Source organism: Choloepus didactylus, chromosome 1 (genome assembly GCF_015220235.1).
Source record: "Choloepus didactylus isolate mChoDid1 chromosome 1, mChoDid1.pri, whole genome shotgun sequence".
Lineage (NCBI taxonomy): Eukaryota > Metazoa > Chordata > Mammalia > Pilosa > Megalonychidae > Choloepus > Choloepus didactylus.
Window position 1 is genome coordinate 7,017,067 of NC_051307.1, and position 26,577 is coordinate 7,043,643.

General features: G+C 39.2%; 1 protein-coding gene and 1 pseudogene across 2 annotated transcripts in view; both read left to right on the forward strand.

Annotated features, from left to right (window-relative positions):
• Window positions 1-26,577, forward strand: part of DSCAM (DS cell adhesion molecule) — an 834,563-nt gene that overhangs the window by 616,154 nt on the left and 191,832 nt on the right. The window lies entirely within an intron of this gene.
• LOC119530416 lies at window positions 9,632-10,536 on the forward strand (annotated as a pseudogene).

A 26,577-nucleotide genomic window follows, 5' to 3' on the forward strand; every position in this document is an offset into this window, starting at 1 on the left:
TGACCAAGTGGAGTTCATCCCAGGCATGCAAGGATGGATCAACATAAGAAAATCAATCAGTGTATTACAACACATTAACAAATCAAAAGAGAAAAATCAAGTGATCATCTCAATAGATGCTGAAAAAGCATTCAACAAAATCCAACATCCCTTCTTGATAAACACACTTCAAAAGGTAGGAATTGAAGGAAACTTCCTCAATATGATAAAGAGTATATATGAAAAACCCACAGCCAGCATAGTACTCAATGGTGAGAGACTGAAAGCCTTCCCTCTAAGATCAGGAATGAGACAAAGATGCCCACTGTCACCACTGTTATTCAACATTGTGCGGAAAGTGCTAGCCAGGGCAATCTGGCAAGACAAAGAAATAAAAGGCATCCAAATTGGAAAGGAAGAAGTAAAACTGTCATTGTTTGCAGATGATATGATCTTATATCTGGAAAACCACAGGAAATCAATGACACAGCTACCAGAGCTAATAAACAAATTTAGCAAAGTAGCAGGATACAAGATTAATGCACATAAGTCAGTAATGTTCCTATACACTAGAAATGACTGAACTGAAGAGACACTCAAGAAAAAGATACCATTTTCAATAGCAACTAAAAAAATCAAGTACCTAGGAATAAACTTAAACAAAGCTGTAAAAGACCTATACAAAGAAAACTACATAACTTTACTAAAGAAATAAAAAGGGACCTAAAAAGATGGAAAAATATTCCGTGTTCCTAGACAGGATGGCTAAATGTCATTAAAATGTCAATTCTACCCAAATTCATGTACAGATTCAAAACATTCCTATCAAAATTCCAACAACCTACTTTGCAGACTTGGAAAAGCTAGTAATCAAATTTATTTGGAAAGGGAAGATGCCTCGAATTTCTAAAAACATTCTAAAAAAGAAAAGCAAAGCGGGAGGACTTACACTCCCTGACTTTGAAGCTTATTATAAGCCACAGTAGTCAAAACAGCATGGTACTGGCACAAAGATAGACATATTGATAATGGAATCAACTTGAGAATTCGGAGATAGACCCCCAGATCTACAGTTGACTGATCTTTGATGAGGCCTCCAAAGCCACTGAACTGGGACACAACAGTCTCTTCCACAAATGGGGCTGGGAGAGCTGGATATCCATATCCAAAAGAATGAAAGAGGACCCCTACCTCACACCCTACACAAAAATTAACTCAAAATGGGTTAAAGACCTCAGCATAAGAGACAGTACCATAAACCTCCTAGAAGAGAATGTAGGGAAACATCTTCAAGACCTTGTATTAGGCGGCCATTTCCTAGACCTTACACCCGAAGCACAAGCAACAAAAGAAAAAATAGATAAATGAGACCTCCTTAAACTTAGAAGTTTCTGTACCTCAGAGGAATTTTTCAAAAAGGTGAAGAGGCAGCCAACTCAATGGGAAAAACTTTTGGAAACCATGCATCTGACAAAAGACTGATATCTTGCATATATAAAGAAATCCTACAACTCAACGACAGTAGTACAGACAGCCCAATTATAATATGGACAAAAGATGTGAAAAGACAGTTCTCTGAAGAGGAAATACAAATGGCCAAAAACTCATGAAAAAATGTTCAGCTTCACTAGCTATTAGGGAGTTGCAAATTAAGACCACAATGAGATACCATCTAACACCAATTAGAATGGCTGCCATTAAGCAAACAGGAAACTACAAATGCTGGAGAGGTTGTGGGGAAATTGGAACTCTTATTCATTGTTGGTGGGACTGTATAATGGTTCAGCCACTCTGGAAGTCAGTCTGGCACTTCCTTAGAAAACTAGATATAGAGATACCCTTCGATCCAGCGATTGCACTTCTCGGTATATACCCGGAAGACCTGAAAGCAGTGACACGAACAGATATCTGCACGCCAATGTTCATAGCAGCATTATTCACAATTGCCAAGAGATGGAAACAACCCAAATGTCCTTCAACAGATGAGTGGATAAATAAAATGTGGTATATACACACGATGGAATACTACACAGCAGTAAGAAGGAACGATCTCGTGAAACATATGACAACATGGATGAACCCTGAAGACATAATGCTGAGTGACATAAACCAGGCACAAAAAGAGAAATAGTATATGTTACCACTAATGTGAACATTGAAAAATGTAAAATAAATGGTTTATAATGTAGAATGTAGGGGACCTAGTGATAGATAGCAATTAGTGAAGGGGGAGCAATAATCTAATAAGAGCAGATAAGTTATGGTGGGTAAATTTAACATTCTGGGAATACCCAGGAATGACTATGGTTTGTTAATTTCTGGTGGGTGTGGTAGGAACAAGTTCACAGAATTGCAGTTATCTTCGATTAGCTGTTTTTCTTATTCCTTTCCTGGGTTATAGTCTGTATATTTTCTTGGGGTAGAGGAGGAACATGTTGGAGGTAATGTAGTTATTTTAGGTTGTTTTTTTTTTTCCTTTGTTTTGGTTTTGTTTGAAATGTTTTTTTTATTGTCTGTTTTCTTTAATTTCTTGATAAAGTTAATTTAAAAAAAAAAAATGAAAAAAAAATATGCAGAGCCCCCCTGAGGAGCTGGGGGAGAATTCAGAGGTGTTGAGCTTCCTCACCTGGATGGTTGCTGATGTTCTCACAAACATTGAGGACTGGCGGGTTGATGTACCAAACCCTCTATCATGGTACTTGCCCTTCAGAAGCCTGTTACTGCAAAGGAGAGGCTAGGCCTGCTTATAATTGTGCCTAAGACTCTCCCCCTGAATCCCACTTTGTTGCTCAGATGTGGCCCTCTCTCTCTAGCTAAGCCAACTTGGTGGGTGAAATCACTTCCCTCCCCCCTACGTGGCAACTGCCACCCAGGGGTATAAATATCCCTGGCAATGTGGGATATGACTCCCGGGGAGGAATCTGAACCTGGCATGGAGAACATCTTGTTGACCAAAAGGGGGATGTGAAATGAAATGAAATAAAGTTTCAGTGGCTGAGAGATTCCAAAAGGAGTCGAGAGGTCACTCTGGTGGATATTCTTATACACTATATAGATAACCCATTTTAGGTTTTAATGAATTGGAATAGCTAGTAGTAAATACCTGAAACTATCAAACTACAACCCAGTAGCCTTGAATCTTAAAGATGACTGTATTACAACATAGCTTATGAGGGGTGACAATGTGGTTGTGAAAGCCTTGTGGATCACACTCCCCTTTATCCAGTGTATGGATGGATGAGTAGACAAATGGGGGCAAAAAACTAAAGGAAAAATAGGGCGGGGGGGGACAATTTGGATGTTCCTTTTTTACTCTTTTTTTTTTTTATTCTTATTTTCACTTTTTCTGGTACAAGGAAAATGTTCAAAAATAGATTGGGATGACGAATGAACAACTATATGACGGTAATGTGATCAACTGATTGTATAATTTGGATGATTGTACAGTGTGTGAATAAATCTTAACAAAAATATATATATAGGTTTCCTATTTGGAATGGTGGAAATGTTTGGGCAATGGATGGTGGTGATGGTAGCACAACATTGTGAATGCAATTAACAATGCTGAGATATATATCTGGATATGATTAAAAGGGGAAATGTTAGATTGTATATATGGTAACAGAAAAAAAGTTTAAAAATAATCCATAGAACTACACTACACAGTAAACCCTAAGTTAAACCATGGACTTTAATTAATAGTACAATTTAAAAATGTGCTATCATCAAGTGTAACAAATGTTCCACACCAATGCAGGGTGTTGGTGGTATAGGGGGATCCTCTGTCTTATGCACGATGGTTCTGTAAACCCATAACTCCTCTAATAAAGGGGAAATAAAAACCTCTTATTTGAGAGTGGAGGAAACCTAAGTCAATCTAGACCAGCTCTCTGGGTCCAGGACCTGCCTCCATCCCTGGGCTTCATAGATGCACCGTCTACTCACATTCTACCTTAGGGAAAGCAACCCAGGTGTATCGTTCAGGATATGTGAGGGTGTGTCACGTAAAAAGTGGAAACAAAACCTGCCAACTTAAAGCATTTGTATACACTAGGAAGGGGTGGTAGAACCCAGGTGTTTAGAGAAAGACAAGGGAAGAGGAAGACAGTGGAACAGAATCGAGAAGAGCATCAGAGAGCAGCAAGGGGCGGCGGAGAAACAGGACATTGACATGCCAAGACCACAACAGACGGGAGTTAGGATGTTCGCAGAAGTTCTCATCTGCCATTGTATGAAATTCCAAGATACCACAAACTGGGTAACTTAAAACAACACAAATTTATTCTCTCAGTTCTGGAGCCCAGACGTCCCAAATCAAGACATTGGCAGTGCCAGGCTCTCTCTGAAGGGTCTAGGGCAAAACCCTTCATTGCCTCTTCCAGCTTCCGATGGTCACAGGTGTCCCAGGCTTGTGGCTGTGTCACTCCAGTCTGTGCCTCTGTCTTCTCTCTGTGTGTCTCCACCTCTGTGTCCAATTTTCCCTCCTCTCAGAATCACACCAGTCACTGGGCTTGGGGTCCACCCCAATCCAAAATGCCCTCATCTTAACTTGATTCACAGACAACAGGGGCTAGGACTCAAACATATCTTTTGGGAGAACACGATTTAACCCACAACAGCCTTATTTTCTGAAAGTTCAAATATCATTCACATCTTGTTTCAAAGGTACCAAGTATTTAAAAGCATTTAATAGCTAACATTTATAAATTACGTCTTAATGGCCAGGCCCAAGGCTAAGTACTTTGCATATGTAATCTCATTTAATCCTTTCATCAGTATCTGAAGTAGACATGAGCATCAGCTCCATTTTATAGATGGAGGAACTGCAGCTCAGAGGTGTTAAGCAACTTGCCTAAAGACACACAGCACCAGAGCAGAGACTGGAGTTGACATCAGGGCTGCGTGGCTTCAAAGCCCACCCTCTTTACAACTTACATGGTCTTAGGAGGATAACCTAAATTTGCCTTAACACTAAGACATCCTAAAAATTACTACAGGCAGGAAAGGGAAAATTAAACCATTAGGTATTTTAGACTAATACGAAATTAATAGAGTGCAGACACATTTGGGTTTGTTAGCTGTGCAGGTTGGCTTTGTGCAAGGGCTGTTCCATGCTGCATTTTGCAGTCATGGGCTTTCTGATTAAAGAGAATGCAGGTGCAGCCTGCGAGCTGAGATTGGACCAGGGAGGGGACTTAGTGGGTCACACAACAGCCGAGGTTGACAGAGGCAGGGAGTTGTGTATGACCCTTAACCAGCAGATGCCAGACATTCGCACAGCCTTGAGACATCTTAACTTTCAGGGAATATTACACAGCCATAGGGAAAAAAAAAACAAAAACAAATTGCAGCTATACCAGGCCACTTGAAAATTCCCCAGGCTATTGCTGTGTGAGAAAAGTAATGTGCAGAAAACTGTACTTGCTACATACTCTTTTGTCACACAAATAATATAACCAAAAGATGATGCACATGTGTGAGTGTATAGAAGTATATGTTTAGAGAGAAAATATGGAGGGACATTCACTAGGTTATTAATGGGGATGAGAGGGGGTGTGTTCATGGGGAGGAGAAGGATAGAAAAATGAAAATGGACAGAAATACCCATAATTTAATAAGCCTATATGTAAACATGTGGAATTACATAACTGTGTGTGTGTGTACATGTAGAGTGACATAAAAGCATGGTCAAAAAATGTATTTGTAATTGCCTCAGGGTGGCTGAATTTTAGATGACCTTTATTTCCTTCTTATGGGTGTTTTGTGGTGTTTCTGTTTGTTTGTTTTGTACCTTCAGGTATGTTTGAGAATGCAAAAAAATATTTAATATATTGCTTTGGTTTTAAAAATTACTATGGCCATTTATTAAGGGTATAAATGCAAAAACCATTCCTAACTTTCATTTTCAGTTCAACTTACAAATGTATTATTCTACGTATTTATCTAGCAAATTTAGACAATTACTTTTAGGGAATTTTTGAAGGATGCGTTGAACCATTCATAAGCTTATTTCATTTTTCATCTCTGAACATTAAGCTATATTGATAAACATATTTGATTTCCTTTTTAAGTACTCCAATTTTATGACTGACAAAAGCTTGCCAGGCACTCAAATAACTTTTATAAACCAACCAAATTAAACATAAATAAATTTGGTTATTCTTATAATCCTTAAATGGCACATTCCTGAGTCTGAGTTCAGTAAGAGTTCCACTTAATGTCAACTATCACCTGTCTAAATCAATTATTTAATTATGCATTTAAGTTAGAATCACATATCTGATAGGAAGCATTAATATGATGTAGCTCATAAACATTAAAACACTTAACCTGCACAAATTTCTTACCATAAAAATAGTAAGAGTTGGGCTTTTTCTGTTCAGAGATAGATTGTGGTGATGAACGCATAACTGTGTTATCATACTGTGGACAGTGGATTGTATACCATGGATGATTGTATGGTGTGTGAATGTATTTCAATAAAACTGAATTTAATAATAATAATAATAATAAAAAGAGTTGGGCTTTTTCTCTAAAACATTTCTTTACTTAATTCTAAATCTTTCTGAAGCGGAAAGATGTTTATCTCCTGAGGAAAAGTGCTAAACAGTTTTGGGGAGTGGCTTTCTGAGCATGTTTGGGGATATTTTCCCAGCAGACAAAGGTTCCTTAACAATCAGAGAAGCCGATTTAGAGACGCTGACTGGATTCTTGCTTTTGGAACTTGAGCCCACCTTGTTCTGTGGTTGCTACATCAGTGCTCCTGAAATGAGATCTGTTCCCTAGATTCATGTTACTAATTGCCTAATTCTTTTGGCTACTCAAAAAGTCTGCCACTCCTTATTAGGCTGCTGTGCTACTTGATTTGGCTCAATGAATCCATGTTTAGTTCTATTATGATTGAATTCTTTCCATATTCTTCCTACCTTTAGGACCATAACTACAAAAATAATTAACATTTTAGTTCATCACAATTGGCTTTGTCTGATTTGTGATAGGCTTCCCAACACAAATGTGTAAAATTCCATCCCATGTGAATGTGGTGTTTGTAAAATTGAAAAAAAAACAGTATTTGTAAAATTGGAAAAAAAAAAAAACATATTTTCAATGTGAGGAGAAAAGAAAGCAAAGACATTTTCAGAGAGATTTATGGGTAACATTTAGATGATTCCTAGAATGATGGTATTGGTCAGCTGAAATGCCAAGAGTGGCAACCAGGCCAGCTTCTTATTATGCCACTCAAATACTCATCAGGTTAGTAAATAAAATGTTTGATCATAAAAGAGGAGATTCAATTTATGGTTTCAGCTCTGACATGTAAGGAGCTTGTGGACATCACTCCCATGTGTGCAAGAAAAAGCTGGATGAACAGAAAATCAATGACTTTTCTTGGACCCATCAGAAAACTGAGGCCACAAGGCAAACCATCATCCCCAAATCTTAAGAGACAGATGCATACAGAGAGATGCAGCCGCCAGTATCTGGTCACCTGGAGCAGACTGCTGGAAGCATGAAATAGCAGGAACACTCACATGGATTGCTGGAGGCTGAGCATGAACTAGTGAGAAGCCCCTGGGGCCACACACTGAGGGGTGCCCACACTTTCATGGGCATTCACTTTAGGAACCACACCAGATCTCATGGTAATAATCCATTAAAATACTCTCACAGTTCTGGCAGGAGCAAGCAACAACTAACCACCGGGGAATACTTGAAGAGCTTCTCTACAACAAAAGAGTCTTCTGGGGAAAGTGCTTTTCCAGAGCTCAGTTCTGAAACATCCCAGCTGGGGAAAGGGAATTCGTCCCCACTTCAGTCCCCTGCAGATTTCCTGTCTCACCAGAGGTAGAGAGGGGAATAAAACCAAAAGCACCATCAGCAGGAGTCAGGGCTTCAAGGAGGTGGATTGGGAATGCCTGGGAAGGGTGTTGGGGCAGTAGGAAAAATTCTACACCAGGGTCAAGGTCACAGCCTCAGACAAAGGACCACTGAATCAATAAGACTTCACCAGAATATTACAGAATGCTCTTCCTTGCCCACACCTTACCACTTCACCAACAGGGATCCAGGAGAATCACCATGCATTACAACTGAAAGAGCTGCTGGACACAGACTCTTTGAGGAGGAGTACCTAGAGAAGCCAAAAGTCAAGAGTGGAGACAGAAACAACGAAACCAGAGAAAGTTGAAGCCTCTGGGACCTCTGGCTACAACAAACATTAAACACAGTCCAATTCCTAGCCAGGTTAACATAAATCCTCACATTAAAGCCCAATCAGTGCCTACTCCCAATACAGGCCCTGCTTTATACAAAAAAAATTATGAGGCATTCCAAAAGCCAAGAAAACTCACACTCACAAATCAAGCAACAGAACCAGACTCAGATACAACACAGATGTGGGAGTTATAAGACATGGAATTTAAAATAACTGTGGTTATTATGTTTAGTGCGCAAATGAAAAGAAAAGATGGGTAGTATAAATAGAGAGGTGGCAACTCGAAGGAGGAATGAAAAGGAAATTATAGAAATCAGAAACACAGAAATGATGAAAATCTTTGATGGGCTAATCAGTAGACTTGATGTGCTCAAGGAAATAATCACTGTACTTGAAGATATGTCAACAGAAACTTTCCAAACTGAAATGCAAGAAGAAAAAAGAATGAAAATTTAAAAAAAAGATAACAGAACATCTAAGACCTGTGGGACAACATCAAAAGATGTAACATGCACAACTGGAAAGCCAGGAGGAGAAGAAAGACAGAACAGAGCAAATGAAATATCTGAAGTAGTAATAACAGAAAAGTTTCCAAAACCAGGAACAGATACCAAACCACAGATCCAGGAAGCTCAGAGAATACCAAGCAAGTTAAATTCCCAAAATCTTTAACTAGGTATACCATATTCACACATCAGAAAACCAAAGACAAGAAGAAAATCTTGGAAGAAGCAAGGAGGAGTGAAGCAAAACATCTTACCTATACAAGAACGAAGATAAGAATCAGAGCAGACTTGTCAGAAACCATGCAAGCGGGAAGAAAGTGGAGTGAAATATTTAAAGTGCTGAAAGAAAAACAACATCAATCTAGAATTCTATATCTAGTGAAATTTTTCTTCAAAAGTGAAGGAGAAATAAAGGCTTTCTAAGACAAACAAAAACTGAGAAATTTCTACAGCAGATGCCATTTCAGGAAAGGTTAAAAGAAGTTCTTCAGCAGAAGAAAAACTGTGTAGGTAAAAAACTTGGATCTACAAAAAGAAAAGAAGAGCACTGGAGGAGGAATAAATAAAGGTAAAATAAAATATTTTCTTTTTGTTATTGTTAATCAAAAAGATAACTCTTCAAATCAATAATAGTAAAAGATGATAGCAGATCGGTAAGTAAAATGAGTGACAGCAGTGTTACAAGGGATGGAAGGAGGAATTGGGAATATTCTTTTATAAGGGATCCATATTACAAATGAAGTAGTATCATGTTATTGGAAGATAAAGTTATCCTTATAAAAATATTCTTTTATAAGGAATCCATATTACAAATGAAGTAGTATGTTATTGGAAGATAAAATTGTCTATGGCAGAGGCTTTCACCAAGGCTCAAGCTCGAGCTTCTTCCTGTTATATAAGCAGAAGTCCCTGGACAAACAGAGGGTCTGAGATGGGATGGACATCGAAGGACAGATGGAATGTCTACTACTGCCTGGCCATGGAGAGTGGCTGGTGTGCCTGGAGCGTCTCCAAATTGCTGCAGCTCGATGAGAAATCCCAGCTCTTCCAAGGCGTGACCTGGGCATCGAGCCAGAAGACTGGGAGCTCAGGTTCCAGCCACATGGTGGCCATGGACCAGCAGGCTGTGGCTCCACTGCTGGGCGTGTTACAGATACAGGGGCCATCACCCTACCGTCCACAGTGCAGGGGACCACCCAGCACTCTGAGGCTGCCCTGTGGACCCAGTGGTGTGCGATGGGGCTCCCGGAGTAACTGGCCACCATGAGGCCAATGAGTACATGCAGGCCGAGCTCCTCCTGCCTGCTCTGAACGTTACTAACATGTTTTGAAGCCTGGAGGCCTGGAGGCCCATTCCAAGGCCACGACATGACACAGATCTACAGCCAGCAGTGTGTCTTCTTCTCTACCGTGGTCCGTGCCAAGCCCAGGAGCAGCTGGAACTCCAGCACTGAGGCCTTCGCTGTCTGTCAGGGTTGTAACCCCCTGAGGGCTTCGTGCCAGACCTGGCCAAACCCGTGCTGGACCACTCTTCTGCCCAGATTTCAACCAGCTGCATGGCCCTACCCGCATCACTGTGCCACAGGTGACCTGTGGGGACCTGAGCTCCTGTGATTCAGACCTCTGCTGCCCACTAGACCTAGAAGACAGCTCAGAGGACAAGGAGCTCCAGTCTTCGGGCCTGCATGCTGAAGAAGGGCCTGCTGGCCAGAGATCCACCCCCAGCACTGCCCCATCACCATCGTGGACACGTTGCCCCTGCCCATGGACGTCCCACAGTGCCTCACCCTGCTGACCTCTGAGGTGGGAGACAGAGATGTGGATTGTTCACCTTAACACGTGAAGTTTGCTGGCAAGCTGGTACAACTCAGACGCTGTCAGGAAAGCTGGAACTTGGTTTGATGAAATTGTTTTCAGGTATCATTATTTCATCAACACAGCCTAAACATACAAGCCCCACGAGGGAATCTGCTACAGCCACCAGGAAAACAACTAGGAAAGAAACATTGCAGAAGGTCCATCTGCACTTGCAGTGGAAATTCAAAAAGGAGGTCTGGCCTCTTCTCTAAGTAAAGCTTCCCAGAGGTGTCCTTAATTTACCCCTCAAGTAGGGTTTCTAACCTGCATGCAGCCGGCGGTTTTTGGACTCCTACTCTTGGTGGCTGGCATATCTTTGCCATTCTCCATGTGGTGGGCCTTCTCCCCTTGTGGTAGCTCAGAACCTTGGCTCGAAAGAAATGAACTACAAAGCCATGAGAAAATATAAGTGACTCTTAAATGCATTTTGCTAAGTAAAAGAAGCCAGTCTGGAAAGGCTACATGATGTATGATTCCATTTATATAACATTCTGGAAAATGCAAAGCTATAGGTTTGGTAAACAGATCAGTGTTTGCCAGGAGTTGGGGGAAAGGAAAGGGTTGGACAGGTGAAGAGTATATGTTATATTCTACAATAAAAATATGATTGAAAAAGAACAAAAAAAGTTACTCATCAAAACCCATATACCTTTACAGCACAAAAAGGAATCTCAATATGTACAAATTTGAAAAAATATTATTTAGGAAGTTGGAGGATCCCAGCACGGAATGCAGTCTGTGACCAAAGATCCTTACTATATCAACAATGAAATAGAAAATTAAAAAAAGAATAGAATCAACAAAACCAAAATACAAAATTTGGGTTTGTGTAAACATCAATAAAATCAACATAACTTTAGCCAGACTGACAAAGAAAAAGAGGGAGAGGACATGAATAACTACAAACAGAAATGAAAGTAGGGACATTACTACCAACCCTAGAAAAATTTTTTAAAATGATTATAAGAGGATATAATGAATAGTATGCCAACAAATTAGAAATACTGGATGAAATGGACAAAATCCTTGGGACATACAAATTACCTACTCTCACACAAGAAGAAGTAGGAAATCTCAACAGACCTATGACAAGTAAATAGATTTAATTAGTAATTAAAAATCTCCCAACAGAGAAAACTCAGGACTAGATGGTTTTGCTGCTGAATTTTACCAACATTTAAAGAAGATTAAACACTGATGCTTCTCAAACTCTTTCAAAAAATAGAACAGGAGGGAACACATCCTAACCCATTCTATTATGTCAGCATTACTCTGATACCAAAGCCAGATAATGAAGGCACAAGAAAAGAAAATTACAGAACAATATCCCTGATGAATATAATCCCAAAATCTACAACAAAATATTGGCAAACCAAACCCATCATTATGTATTAAAAGGGTTATACACCTGAACCTAGTGGATTTATTCCAGGAATGCAGAGATGGAGCAACATAAAGACTTCTACAAAATGGTCCTTAATTTCAACTTCAAGGTTTCACTCATCCCACAAGTCCTTTCGTACCATAACTTCCAATTCTTGAGTTTTCAATTTTGATCTTCCACCTGTTACCTGGATTCTTTCTTTATCCCTTAGCTAAAGCCGAGGGTACGGTCACAGGAATCTCCCAGCTGTTTTCCAGAAAATCTTTCTGATCTGATTCAGAGGATGAGACTTTTTAGGCTACTTATCATTTTCTTTAAGCCATCTCCATCAATTTTAGAGATTTTAGGATTATCTCTCTTTTTTTTTTATTTCTTGTTGTGAACTCTTGCCCCCACTTTTCAGTCCTCATGTAGGTTTTTCTTTTCTTTGACTTTATTAGTATTCCAATGAGAAGTTGAGGGCAAATCATTTCTTTTTGATACCACCATCCTAACCTGGAAGCTTCATATTTCCAATCATTAATGTCACAGAACACAATACCCAATCTTAGATTCTAAGCTGCTATCTGACTGGCCAGCTCTAACTCCAAAAAAAAAAAAAGAAGAAACACTTACATATTTACCCTACCACTTTTAAATGATGTAATGATAAGAGAATAATCCAATGTTTAAAGAAATAACCACTTTAAAAAAATTCAGTCACTTCCCATGCATGGTTTTCCAGTTAACTTTTTTACATTATTAAGCCTGAGAGAAGTAAACAGTCTCATGAATACTTTTTGTCTCAAAAAGATAACACACAAATAATATAAAATATGCCAGAATTATATCCAAAAGATGAATTATGTATCTTTGTAAGTGCAACATGTTTCTAATTATCACTCATGAGTAAATTAGTGTTTTGTTGCCAAAAGTTATTAAGTATTTTTTAAAGCATCAGTTTATTTAAAAGGATTAAAAGTTTAGTAAAAGGCATGAAAAGTGATGATTTGTTTATTTGTATTCTCACATAATTTTTAAGAACAAAAGCCTTTTAGAATTGTAAAGAATCTCAGAGATCACCTCGTCCATCCTCTTATCCAGGGCTCTTATTAGTCCGACCACCATACCTGACTTTATTTACATACTTATTACAATCTAATTTTGTATTATCCTTTAGACCATGATCAAGAATGGTGCAAAACACATTGCTTTTATGAAAATATATGTTTTGCACATGTATTTGAACTGGATAAATGTTTGTTAAAAGAAACAATGGCTAGTGGAACATTGGAATCCTTCATACAAATCCCAGGCAGATGTTTCCATCCTCTAAATAGGTTCTATAAAAGTGAATTCATTAAGACTTAAAAAAAATGTTGCAAACTCTAAGGCAAGCGTTAAAATTTTATAAAAGTATGTATGCCTGATTTGCTAAGAGAGGTGATAAAATGGAATAATATAAAATGCTCAGTTAAAATAGAGAAGGCAGAAAAAGAGAGGGAAGCAAAGCATAAAAACAACGAATAGAAAACATTTAGGAACATGACAGTCAATAGTCACTATATCAATAGACACTTTAAATGTCAATAGTCTAAATACACTGATTAAAAGAAGGAGATGATCAGAGTGGATTAAAAAATAAAACCAAATATATGTTTTCTTCAAGAAACCCACCTTAAATATTTAAAATGAGATAGGTGAAAATTAAAGGGATAGAGAAATACAATTATCCCTTCCACATTGCAGGGGTTAGGGGTATGGCACCCCTGCTACCTGGAAAATCTGCAAAAAAAAATTTTTTTTCAGGGTTTCAGGAAACTCCCTAGCTGGGCAATCAGTGGACTCTGTCTCTCCCATTACTTTTACATTGCATAGCTGTACTGGTTTGAATCTATTATGTCCCCCACAAAAGCCGTGTTCTTTAATGCAATCATGGGGGTGGGGGGCAGACTTTGATTAGGGTGGGAACTTTTGATTAGGTTGTTTCCATGGAGATGTGATCCATCCAACTGTAGGTGACATCTTTTGATTAGATCATTTCCATGGAGGTTTGACATCCGCCCTGTTCTAGTTTGCTAATGCTGCCAGAATGCAAAACACCAGAGACGGATTGACTTTTATAAAAGGGGGTTTATTTGGTTACACAATTACAGTCTTAAGGCCATAAAGTGTCCAAGGTAACACATCAACAATCTGGTACCTTCACTGTAGGATGGCCAATGGTGTCCAGAAAACCTCTGTTAGCTGGGAAGGCACGTGGCTGGCATCTGCTCCAAAGTTCTGGTTTCAAAATGGCTTTCTCCCAGGACGTTCCTCTCTAGGCTGCAGTTCCTCAAAAATGTCACTCTTAGTAGCACTTGGAATATCTGTCCTCTCTCAATGCTCCTCTCTTGGCTTCTCTGGAGCAAGAGTCTGCTTTCAACAGCCATCTTCAAACTGTCTCTCATCTGCAGCTCCTGTGCTTTCTTCAAAGTGTCTCTCTTGGCTGTAGCTCCTCTTCAAAACATCATTCACAGCTGCACTGAGTTCCCTTTGCCCGTCAGCTCATTTATATGGCTCCACTGATCAAGGCCCACCCTGAATGGGTGGGGCCACGCCTCCATGGAAATACCTCATCAGAGTTATCACCTACAGTTGGGTGGGGTGCATTTTCATGCAAATCTAATCAGCACCAAAACATCTGCCTCACAAGACTGCATCAAAGAATGTGGCTTTTTCTGGAGGACATAATACATTCAAACTCTTGATTAGTTTATTGGAGTCCTTTAAAAGAGCTCATGGAGAGAAGGAGCTCAGAGGAGCAAAATTTTAGCTTCTCTACAATTTTGGAGAGAAGCAAAATTTTAGCAGAAAGGATTCAAACAGTGTATAAAAATAATTGTACACAACAAATAAGTGAGATTTATTCCAGATATGAAAGGCTTGTTCAACTTTAGAAAATCAATGTAATTCACAGACTGAAGAAGAAAATTCATATGATCGTATCAGTTGAAAGAAAAAGCATTTTATAAAATCCAACACCTATTCATGATAAGCACTCAGCAAACTAGGCATAGAGAGGGACTTATTCACTTGATAAGGGAATCTATTTTAAAAACATACAGCTAAGATCATACTTGGTGGTGAGAGTTCCCCGTAAGTTCAGGAACAAGCCAAGGATGCCCTTTCTCACCACTCCTATTCAACATCGTACTACAAATCTTAGCTAGTGCAATAATACAAGAAAAATAAGTTAGCAGTATACAGATTGGAAAGGAAGAAATGAAATTGTCTTTATTCACAGGTGACCTGATTGTCTATGTAGAAAATATAATCTACAAATCTCATGGAACTAGTAAGTGAGTATAGCAAAGTCACAAGATATCAGGTCAATATACAAAAGTCAATGGCTTTCCTATATACCAAAAATGAACAATCAGAGTTTGAAATTTTTTAAAAGACACAATCCATTTACAAGAGCACCAAAATTTTTAATATTTAGGTATAAATATAACAAAATATGTTCAGGATCTGTATGCAGAAATGATGAAAGAAATCAAGGAAGATCTAAATAAATTAACAGATCAAGGATTAGAAGACAATATTGTTAAGATGTTGTTTATTCCTAAACTGATCTATACATTCAACTCAATCCCAACCAAATCCAAGAAAGTTATGTTGTAGATATTGACAGATGGATTCTAAAGTTTGTATGTGTTTTGGTTTTCTTTGCTGCTCAAGCAAATACCATGAAATGGGCTAAACAAAGGGAATTTATTAGGTCAAGGTTTTGAAGCTAAGAAAAAATCCAAATCAAGGCATCATCAAGGTGATACTGTCTCCCCAAGACTGGCTTTATGGGGCTGGGTGCTGATGATCCTTGGTCCTTAGCTTGTGACATGGCAGTGCACATGGTGGCATCTCCTGGTCTCTCCTCTTTTGAGTTGCATTGATGTTCAGCTTCTGGCTGCTTCCTTTGTGGCTTTCTCTCTGGCTGTCTGAATTTTATTCTGCTTATAAAGGACTCCAATAATAGGATTAAGACCCCATCCTGATTGAGGTGGGCCATACCTTAATTGAAGTACCCTCATCAAAAGTCCTACTTTACAGTGGGTCCACACCCACAGGAATGGATTAAGTTTAAGAACATGTTTTTCTGGGGTACATACAGCTCCAGACTACCACAATATGGAAAAGCAAAAGACTCAGAACAGCCAGTACAATATTGTAGATGAAGAACAAAGTTGGAGGATGAAACTACCCAATTTAAAGACTTACTATAAAGCTAAAGTAAATCAAGACAGTATGGTATTCATATAAGAATAGACACATAGATCATTGGGATGGAATAGGCATTCTAGAAGGAAACCCACACATATCTAGTCAACTGATATTTGAAAAACATACAAAGGCAAATCAATGGAGAAAGGATAGTTTTGTCAACAAATAGTGCTAGCACAATTGGACTTCCATATATAAATAAATGAACCTATTACACAGATCTTATACCCTACACACACACACACACACACACAAAAATAAGTCAATAGAATGATAGAACTAAATATAAAATTATAAAAATTTACTAAGAATACAGGAGAAAAGTCTACTTGATCTGAAGTTTGGTGATGAGTTTTTAGATACAATGACAAAAATTTGATCTATGTAAGAAAAATAATTAGGTTTCATTAAAATTTTAAAACTTCCACTTTGCTAAAGGCACTGTTAAAAGAAGGAAAAGGCAAGCCACAGACGGAGAAAATATTTTCAAAAGAAAAATCTGATAAAGGACTTGCATCCCAAATACAGAAAGAACTCTTAAAAATTGATAATAAGGAAACAAACAACCCATTGATAAAATGGGCAATATGTCTGAACAGGCACCTCAGCAAAGAAGATATACAGATTGAAAATAAGCATAAACAAGTTTCTTAACATCATTTGTTTTTAGGGTATGATAATTAAACCAGATATTTCTCCCCACCTATTAGAATGGCTAATTCACCCCACCCCACTTCCTCCCCCCCCAAAAAAAAACCTGAAAATACCCATATCATGGCAAGGAAGCAGAAGTAACAGGAAGCTCTCATACATTGCTAATGGGAATGCAAAATGAGGTATGGTTACTTTGGAAGACATTGGCAGTTTCTTACAGTTAACATTGTCATAGACAATCCAGCAGTTACACTCCTACATATTTACCCAACTGATTTGGAAATATATCCACCCAGAAATCTACACACAAATGTTTATTATTAATAATAGTCAAGAACTGGATGCAACCAAGATGTCATTCAATTGCTGAATGGATAAATAAATGGTGGTATGTCTGTACAATGGAATGCTACATAGTGATAAAAACACACTGCTGGGGAAGCAGGCATCATGCAACTTGCTGCTCTTCCCTGGGCTTCGGATATGGGTCTGAGCCCGGACCTGGAATGTTCTCTTAACTGGAAGCTGGGCACTGAGCCTGCAGCCTGACCTAGATTCTTCCTCCATGTTGGGGTAGTATTTCCCCATTCTGAGTCCACAGTGAACTTCTATGTATTGCTTAATGTGTGCATGATGTGGCACCCAGTGTTATACCTCTTCTTGGCAGGGAGGGAACGGGGTCTTCCCACTAAAATGCAAGAGGTGTATGTGCAGTCTTTTGCCCTGCACTGGCTGTCAGGAGGGACCCCCTGGCTATGGGAGCCCAGCATCCACTACTGTAGCTGACCTTGCTCTGTCTCTTCTCTTTGTGAGTAAAGTGTTGTCTCAACCAGTGCCCTGTGTGTGCTGTGCCTTCCTTCTCAACTGTGATGTCATGGTACCATGGACTCCTGCTCCTGGTGTCTGGCATATCTTTACCATTCTCCATGTGGTGGGCCTTCTCCCCTTGTGGTAGCTCAGAAACTTGGCTCAAAAGACATGAACTACCAAGCCATGAGAAAACATAAGTGAATCTTAAATGCATTTTGCTAAGTAAAAGAAGCCAGTCTGGAAAAGCTACATGATGTATGATTCCATTTATATAACATTCTTGAAAATGCAAAGCTACAGATTTGGTAAACAGATCAGTATTTGCCAGGAGTTGGGAGAAAGGGAAGGGTTGAACAGGTGAAGAGTATATGTTGTATTCTACAATAAAAATATGATTAAAAAAGGAACAACAAAGGAGTTCCTCATCAAAACCCATATAACTTTATAGCACTAAAAGGAATCTCAATATACAAATTTGAAAAAATATCATTTAGGAACTTGGAGGCTCCCAGCATGGAATGCACTCTGTGACAAAAGACCCTTACTGCATTAACAATGTACAAAATCACCTCACTAAAGTGGTGAGGAGAAGGTACTGGCCTAAGAAAACTAGGAAATGACTGGAGGCTGTGAGTTTAATGGCAAAAGAAACTATGCATATACATAACCACAGTACTCTGGTTGATAAAGAGGTTTCCCATAGGGTGGGTTAACAATTCTGAAAACACTGCACATGTATACTGGAATTGAACAATTATGTAAGTGGATGACAGATGGAAGGAGCCAGGTTTCTCACTGTTGGTAGTGGGAGGTCACAGATAAGCAAGGGGAGGAAATATGGCAATGATTTAAAGTTGGAGACATCAGTATGAACTTGTGTATAGATACAGATGGATGTGCATAGAAATATTTCTAGATAAGTGGATATACAGGCATTAGCATACACACATATTTATTTTCTGGCTCTGCCAGCTGAGAAAGCCTAGGAACAAAGACATCCCACTAGCAACAAGCATGCCTTGTGCCCAAACTTTGGTTTCTAATACCATTCTCCAATAAAAGGAACTAAGGCTCCTTGGATAAATGACTGGTTCCATGGCTGGAGCAAAGAATATACAAGATGAGTCTCAAGCATCTTTTCGTGCCAGAAACTAAGGAAGTGCTTAACACGCATACACACACATACACTCACATAAAACACAAACAGGTTCACACCCATGCTCACACACAGTCTCAGACTCAGACTCATACTCACAAACACCTTACTAGTCAAGTTTCTTCTGATTTATTATAGGAATTGGCTCATGTGGCCATGTGGTTTGGCAAGTCCAAATTCCATAGGGCAGGCTACAAGTAGGGAACTCTGGTGAAGGTTTTCAATAAATTACCCAGGAGACAATGGCTGAAACAGAAATAGAAATTCTTTCTTACTGATGAGATCATCAGTTCCCCTTTAAGGCCTTCGACTAATTGAATCAGACTTCTCTCACTGCTGAAGGCCATCTCCTTTATTGATTGTAGATCTAATCAGCCAGAGATGCAGCCAACTGACTAGTGATAGAAATCCACAAAATGTCTTCACAGAAATAATCAGGACAGTGCTTGCTTGGTCAAACAACTGGACACCATAACCTAACCAAGTTGACACTTCAACTTAACCATCACAAACACACAGTAACACATACTCAGGCACTCATAATCAAAGATAGAGTTATGTCAAAGGGACATACTGAAATAGCTCTCAATGACCAAAGCTGTAACAATTTCTGTAACAAAATGAAGTAGTATTGGGTTCTATCCCAAAGTATAAAATAAGTATCTATGTGTCCATATTGATATAAATTAATTATTAAATAAACAAATGAGGGTAATAAATAAATATGTGTGAAAGAATTGCAAATAATCTATGTAATCATACCACTCTCAAGAAGGGGGACTATAACTCCCTGCTCCCTAGCATGGGTTGACATAGTGACTTCCTTCCAAAGAGTACAGTATGGCAAGGTGGAAAAAGTAAACTTCACAGTGGAGAAAACTACCTCAGCCAGGTGATCAACTTTGACATTAATGGTCTTAAGTCATGTTTGTGGTATGCCCCAAAAATGAAGTGATGAGAATGGCATTTTTACCTCTGTAGTCTTCCTCTCAACAATCTGTTGACTCCAGTCTAATTGTGAGAAAAGTAGAAGACAAGTCCCAGCTGAGGGCCATTCTGCAAAACACCAGACTGATCAAACCTCTCAATGTCATCCAAAACAAGGAAAGTTTGAGAAACTGCCACAGCCAGGAGGAGCCTAAAGAGACTCGATAGCTAAATGTATAGTGTACCCTGGAAGAGAAAAGGGACTTAAGGTAAAAATTAAGGAAATCTGAATAAAGCATGGATGTTAGCTCATAAAAATGTATCAATATTTGTTTGTTAATTGTGACAAATGTACCATGGTAGTGTGAGATGTTAATAATGGGGGAAGCTGGCTGTAGGGCATATGGAAACTCTCTGAACTGTCTTCAAAACTTTTCTGTAAATGTAAAACTATTCTAAAATTAAAAGTTTATTTAAAATCCTAAACAGGAAAAAAGAAGAGGCATCCTTCAGGTATAAGAGTGAGGATAATGATGGAGGCAAAGAATAGTGCTTTATAGCTACAGACTTCAGAATACCATCTCAAATAGAATTGAAACATTTCAATTTCTGAGTAATATGGTAGGATGAACTGGAAACAACTACTGGGCATTTAGAAAACAATTAGCCCTAATGTTTTTTGGTATTAGTAAAGAAGCATTTCATTTAAGCTTCAGGTGTATAACAAAAATTACCCTTTTCCAAATACTTGGTTAAAATATTATCAGTCGCCCTCCTCTTTGTTCAGAATGGTAGGAGTTGGGGGGTGTGTAATTACAATTATGGGTCTTGCATGATGTCCCGGTTTTCTCTGAAAGTTTGGTGCCCTTTAAACACTAGTGCTGCATCTTCAAGAATGAAGCTTCCTAATGAGCCACAATAGCATAGAGCCCATTTTAATCTGAGCAGTACCCATTCATCCTTGACTAAGTGATTTATTCCCTCTCCAAATCCTAAGAGATTGTTTAAACATGAACAACCGAAACGGAAAATTAACTTTTGGGTAGGGTAAAAAAATACATGCATTGCTGTACTGCAAAGAGTTGTGTAAATATTAAGAGCTCATGTGTTATAAGGTGGCCCAGTTGCGTCTCTGTGGCTGACTGCATGGGTTTGGGATACTCCGTGGCCTCCTCACCCAGCTCTTGCCTGCTTCTGTCTTTATTTCATTCATAACCAAGTAGAATCAGCTGTATCATTTTAATATCAAAAATGTTCAGCTGCTTAGTATTTCTATCAGCAGTAAAACAGGACTCCCCGAGGAAGGAAAGAAGTGAACTGAGCTATTATCAAGGCCGCGCTCGAGGGAGCAATTTCTGTTTCCTCCCCAGACGATAGTGACAACCCACTCACTTAGAACAAATTTTCTCCAAAGTAATAAATACACTGGGGGGTCCCACGTTTATAGCTATACTTTCTCCGCAGAGGCCTTGTGCGTCTTCGTTTCGGGGGCAGCCACCATTTTGAGAGAAGGTCCAGGGTTCAGGGTTTGGGTCAAACTCGGGCTTTGTTTCCCACCCTGCCATGGACTAACCTCATCACTCCCTGCTCAGTTTCCTTTGTTGAGCAGCAGAGGTAAGAAGAAGCTTTACCTTGAGGTTGATATGAGGGCCTGTAAGAGTGAATGCACTTAATAAGTAAATGTATTTATGTGTAAGGAGTTATGTGCAAAACCATTTAAGGGATGTTTCCATGTTTGGATCACTCCGTAAATGATCCGGGCTTTTGTGCATGTTGGAACAACACCGATATACTTGTGTTGGAGTCTAAGTTGTTGGGGGAGAGGAGGAACCCCCTACCCTCTACTTCTCTCTCCCATTGTTGGCTCAAAATGAGCCTCAGGAGGTTGAAGAAGGGGTCACTGAGAGAGTCTTTCTCTTCTCTCCATGGTCCCAGTGAAGCCTAGGTTGGCTCCAGGGATGATGGGGAAAGGCGTTGGGGAAGAAGCAGCAGTTTGCCTCCAGGGGTTACAGACACTTATCACCAAGGCCTGAGATAGCTCAGGGCTGATGGAGTGGCTGTTTAACTGAGGGATGCAGGACAGTCCAAATGCAGACAGGGGTAGACCAGGAGACGCCATCATCTGGTGGGATTTGAGGCATTTTGAAGGTATGAGAAGGATTTTAAGGGGAGAGGGAGGGAAAATAACAATTTGTAGAGTATTTGAGAGTGAGAATGGCTGGGAAACCTTGAGAAGCTGAGCCTGAGGTGACTGGAGTGAAGAGGTTGGGATGGATGAGCTCCCAAACGCAGGACAGGTGTCTTGGATTTGATCCGAAGGGCAACGTGCAGCCACCAAATGACCTTGTAGGTCAAGTGGTCAGGGCCCAGGTTTTGCAAACAGGAATGAAGGCAGTCAATGGGAGAAATATAAATATATACACACACACACATACCCATTATACGTATATGCAGATAAATGCACATAGACATGCACTTATATGTATGTATATCTATAACTGTATCTGTATCTACACTTATATCTTTATGAATACATGTGTTTTTGTAGGTATTTATTTATGAATGTTGAAATGAGGGTCTGGTTCTCAGAATTAGCAATGCCTTTCATGAATTTGAGCTGTTTCAGATTTCTTTGAACTATTTGTCCTTGTGTAGCAATCAGCAACTTGAGTGCCTAGTGTGTAGGATGTGTGCCACACTCTGTCACATCAGGGCATGCAGGGACCTCCTTAAAAAAGGTAGTCTTTCCTTCTATCTAATTTATATTTATCAAGAGTCAACTAAATTTGGGACTGATAAGTCAATGTAGGGCAAGAAACATTGACTTGTCTTTTTGAAGTAGCATTTTTAATCTGGAAATTCTCAGATATACATATATATAAATGTAAAACCTCTGAAACTCATTTTAGAAAATATTAAAGCATTTTTTTTTGTATTTGTGACAATATCAAAGTCTTCAAATAAGAATCTGAGATGTTATTATTGCCAATATTGCACTCTCCCCATTGAAGCATTGATATTTATTTATTTATTTAAATTTGTATTTATCAATGGTGCAGATAATCTTGGTGTTTAGAGTGGAAAGCTGGAGACCTTGAGTCATCATCTCTCCCCATCACAGGAATTTCCCCATAGATGTCATGACCTCTCTCTGGACACCTTACTTTTTAAATGAAATGTGGTAAAAGATAAACACATTCTTGCTGGATAAAGGTAACTGTTTCCAAAGAGGATCAAATCTGTTTCTTTCCTCTCTTAACATTGGTTAAGCAGTTAACTAAGTCCAAGATTGCCTGAGATTCTTAAATATGTGTCCATATTCATCAGGTTTATTCTTATTTGTAGTTTAACCAAACCTCATTTGAAATGGGATGGGTGATAAACAATGGATCCAGGTGCCATGTACCAGTGTAGATTAGCTATGAAAGAATATACTGCCCTGATTTCCTGGGGAGGAAAATACAGGCTGGGTTATAGGATTTTTAAAGAGCTCCAATTTTCTTTTTCAATTAAAAAATGTCTCCATCATATTTGTATTTAGTCATATGTGTTCTCATTTGCCTAGAGCAGATGATGTGATGCTGTGGATAGTGTTGAGAAATCCATTTTGCGTCTTCTTGAAGTAATTTACTCATCACTAATCTGAAATCTTGGAGATGCCGGGGCAGTTCCCGGGGATCACACCATGTGGGGCAGGGAGGGAGGGGATGTCTTGAAGGGTACACGTTACCTTGAAGCCCTCTGTGTGTCTGCGCAGGGGCCGGTGGAGGCAGCGTTTCTGCTCCCCTGCTTCGGACAGGTCTGTGCGAGTCTGCACAGGTGCTGTCAGGTTCATATTTGGAAACTCTCCTCGCTCTGGTATGTGAGAGTAACCTTTTTACAGTGTTGTAACATTTTTGAATTTCATATTGAAAAGTTGCCCAGGCATTTTGTTAGGTCACGCTAACACCCACTCTTGACTGCTTGTAAGAGGAAAATAATCCATTGAGATAGATACATGGAGCTGTCTGTGCACACGTATTTCCAACTATGATGTGTAATTGTGGTATGGCTGCAGTAAAGACAATTTGGCTTTGGTTGAGGATATCTAAAAATATTCTTTGATTCTGAGAATGGCTGTCCTTACTGCGTTGAGCTCTGTCACTGGTGTTTCTGAAGCCCATGTGTCACGACGCAGGAAAGTTCGGGAAGAAAGTAGCAGCAGTGACTGCGAGTTAGGAGTGGCCGCAAGTTAGGAGTGGCCATGCGGTGATATGAACAGTGAACGGGCGCTTTCAGGCCCAGTATTATTATGAAGATAGCTTTTGATCTCACAGATCCCCTGAAAGAGTCTCAGGAACCCTGGGATATTTGCAGTCCACACTTGAAAACAGCTGATATAGAATAACCTTATGATTATATATTTGTATATATGTATGATTATGTATAATATATGTATGAATGGTTGTACATGCATATGTAAAGAATACACTTTTTTTTTAAGTTACTCAAATTACATATCAGAGTCATCCACCCAAGTATCGCCCTTTCAGTGTTCTCTACAGGCTGAATGGGGTGGTGGTGGTATGGGGGGGCGGGCAGGAAGTTCAGGAGAGACCTATCTATGTGATGCTAATGTGATGCTGCATGGCATTTGCATAACAATTAGCAGAGGAATTAAATCAGGCAAAAATGCATTTTAAAAAGGACTTTGCTCTTCACAATCTTTGCAGTTTGTATCAGTGTTTTAATGCCTCTGAGCCTCAGTTTCTTCACTTATGCCATGCAGGAAATGGAAGTAAAAGGAAACCTGTCCAGTCGCATGGATGCTGAGCTCTGAGCTGAGGTCAGACGCATCACTGACCGTGCCATCTTCGGGTTGGGTGGGTGGTGGAGGGGGCAGGCCTGGGAGCGAAGACTTCTCCACTGCCTCCAACCTTTGCCATGTGCACGATCATCCCTGTCAATTTTGGTATGTGAAGAAAGAAATCGGTTCCTGCATCTGTTTCCTCAGTCACCATTCAACAGTGAACTCGAGGAGTTTCATACAATGCACACAGCCATGCCCACACTTTCTCACCACTACGTGGCTCGAACATTATGAAGATTTTTCTTTTAAAGGATTATGGGTCACAGAAAAAATTAATTGAAAAGTAGAATTGGCTAATTCTCTCTTGAATACCAAATGCTTAACCTGAAAACCCAAATATGCAAAACAGGAGTTATTAGAGGAGGAAAAAAAATAGTGAATTCTGTTAAGCCATTGTGCACTCAACTCAGCATCTTTCTTTTATATTTTATTAAATTCAGCTTGAAAATTCTCTTTGAACAACACTCTTCTAATTCCTGACATGACTGTGTCTGGAAACAGCTTTCTCGTGGAGACAGGAGGTGGCTGGTCAAACACAGACGTCAACTTGCTCTTGGTTGTGTGTGCACCAGGGACCCCAGCTTTCTGGCGATTGCTTCTGAGACGCCACACCTCCTCCCACAGCAGACAGAGAGCAAAAAGGGTGCAAAACTGAAATGCAAATCCGTGTTGCTCAGCCTTTCATAGGGCTGTGTAAGAAAAAAAAAGAAAGAGATAAAATTTAAGCTCCCAAAACTTTGTAAACAGTTTATAGCCATTTGTTAAAGTTTCGACTAATCCCTTTGATTCAGGTGATTCGAGTTTTCTGTGTCTCCATTACTCTGCCTGGCCTTATGATCATTTTCCAAGAGTTTTTCTTCCACGGACACTTAAAGCTAATTTGTCCAAAACTATTCATATTAGCCTATGGAGGGAAAGGAAGTTTATGTCCAAACTCCGTCTAGCATGTTCAGAAAAATATTAATTGGTATATATAACATAAAGATGGCAGATTTCAACATGTTAGTATTAGTACTAATTAGCAATGTCTTGAGCATTGGCTTTGGTAATAAACATGTAGGGGAACAAAACATTGATAATAAAGGCAGAGGTGTAAAGGTTTGGCTGGAAAATTTCTTCAAAGCAATGTGGCAATATATATCAAAGGCCTTTTATAAGTGTTCATCTCTTTTGACTCACTAATTCTATTCTTAGTTATCCATACCAAAGAAATAAAAACAGTAGACAAAGATTTATATAACAAGAGTCTCCATATACATGGATTATGGTATAGCCACCTAATTCAATACTATAGAGTAATTTTAAAATATGTGTTTAAATAAATTTTCTTCATTTAAGGGGAAATCATGTGAAATAGCTTAAGATTTTAAAGAGCAGGATTTAGAACACATAAGTAGTGTAACCTTGCCAATGTAAAGAAAAGCATATGAAAAAGATGAGAAGGAAGTACTGGTGAAAAATGGTCACCACTCTTTGGATTAGAGTTATGGATGATCTATTTTTGTGCTTCTTTACACATTTCTGCATTTTTCTAATTTTTTCCATCAAGCTTCTATTAGTTTTCAATCAAGAACTATAACAAAATATTATGACATAGACTTTACCTTCTGAATAGTTGAAAATGAAGTAATCTTGAAACATGAACAGCTTTGTCATGACAATTTGAGAGACGGATAATAGATGTTCCCTGTTAGAAAGTGGGGCTGTGTTTTACAGTTAGGCAAGGGAAATCTACATGCTGAACTTTGTCTGGTATAGGAGGGGTCATTAGTTCTCTTCAGTTATTCAGACTTAGTGCTCTCTTTTTTCCACTGGTTTTGAAACGTGAAACAAATGACTTAACTTCTTGGCCAGAAAGAGACATTTGTCACTTAGCCTTGCCACTGTGCCCCATATCCACCATTACAGCATAACAGACGTCACCTGCAGGCGAGAGGTCAGATGCAATGCTGCCTTCCTGTCACAGGAGGGCCTGGTTCTCGTGGGGAATGGCCTTCC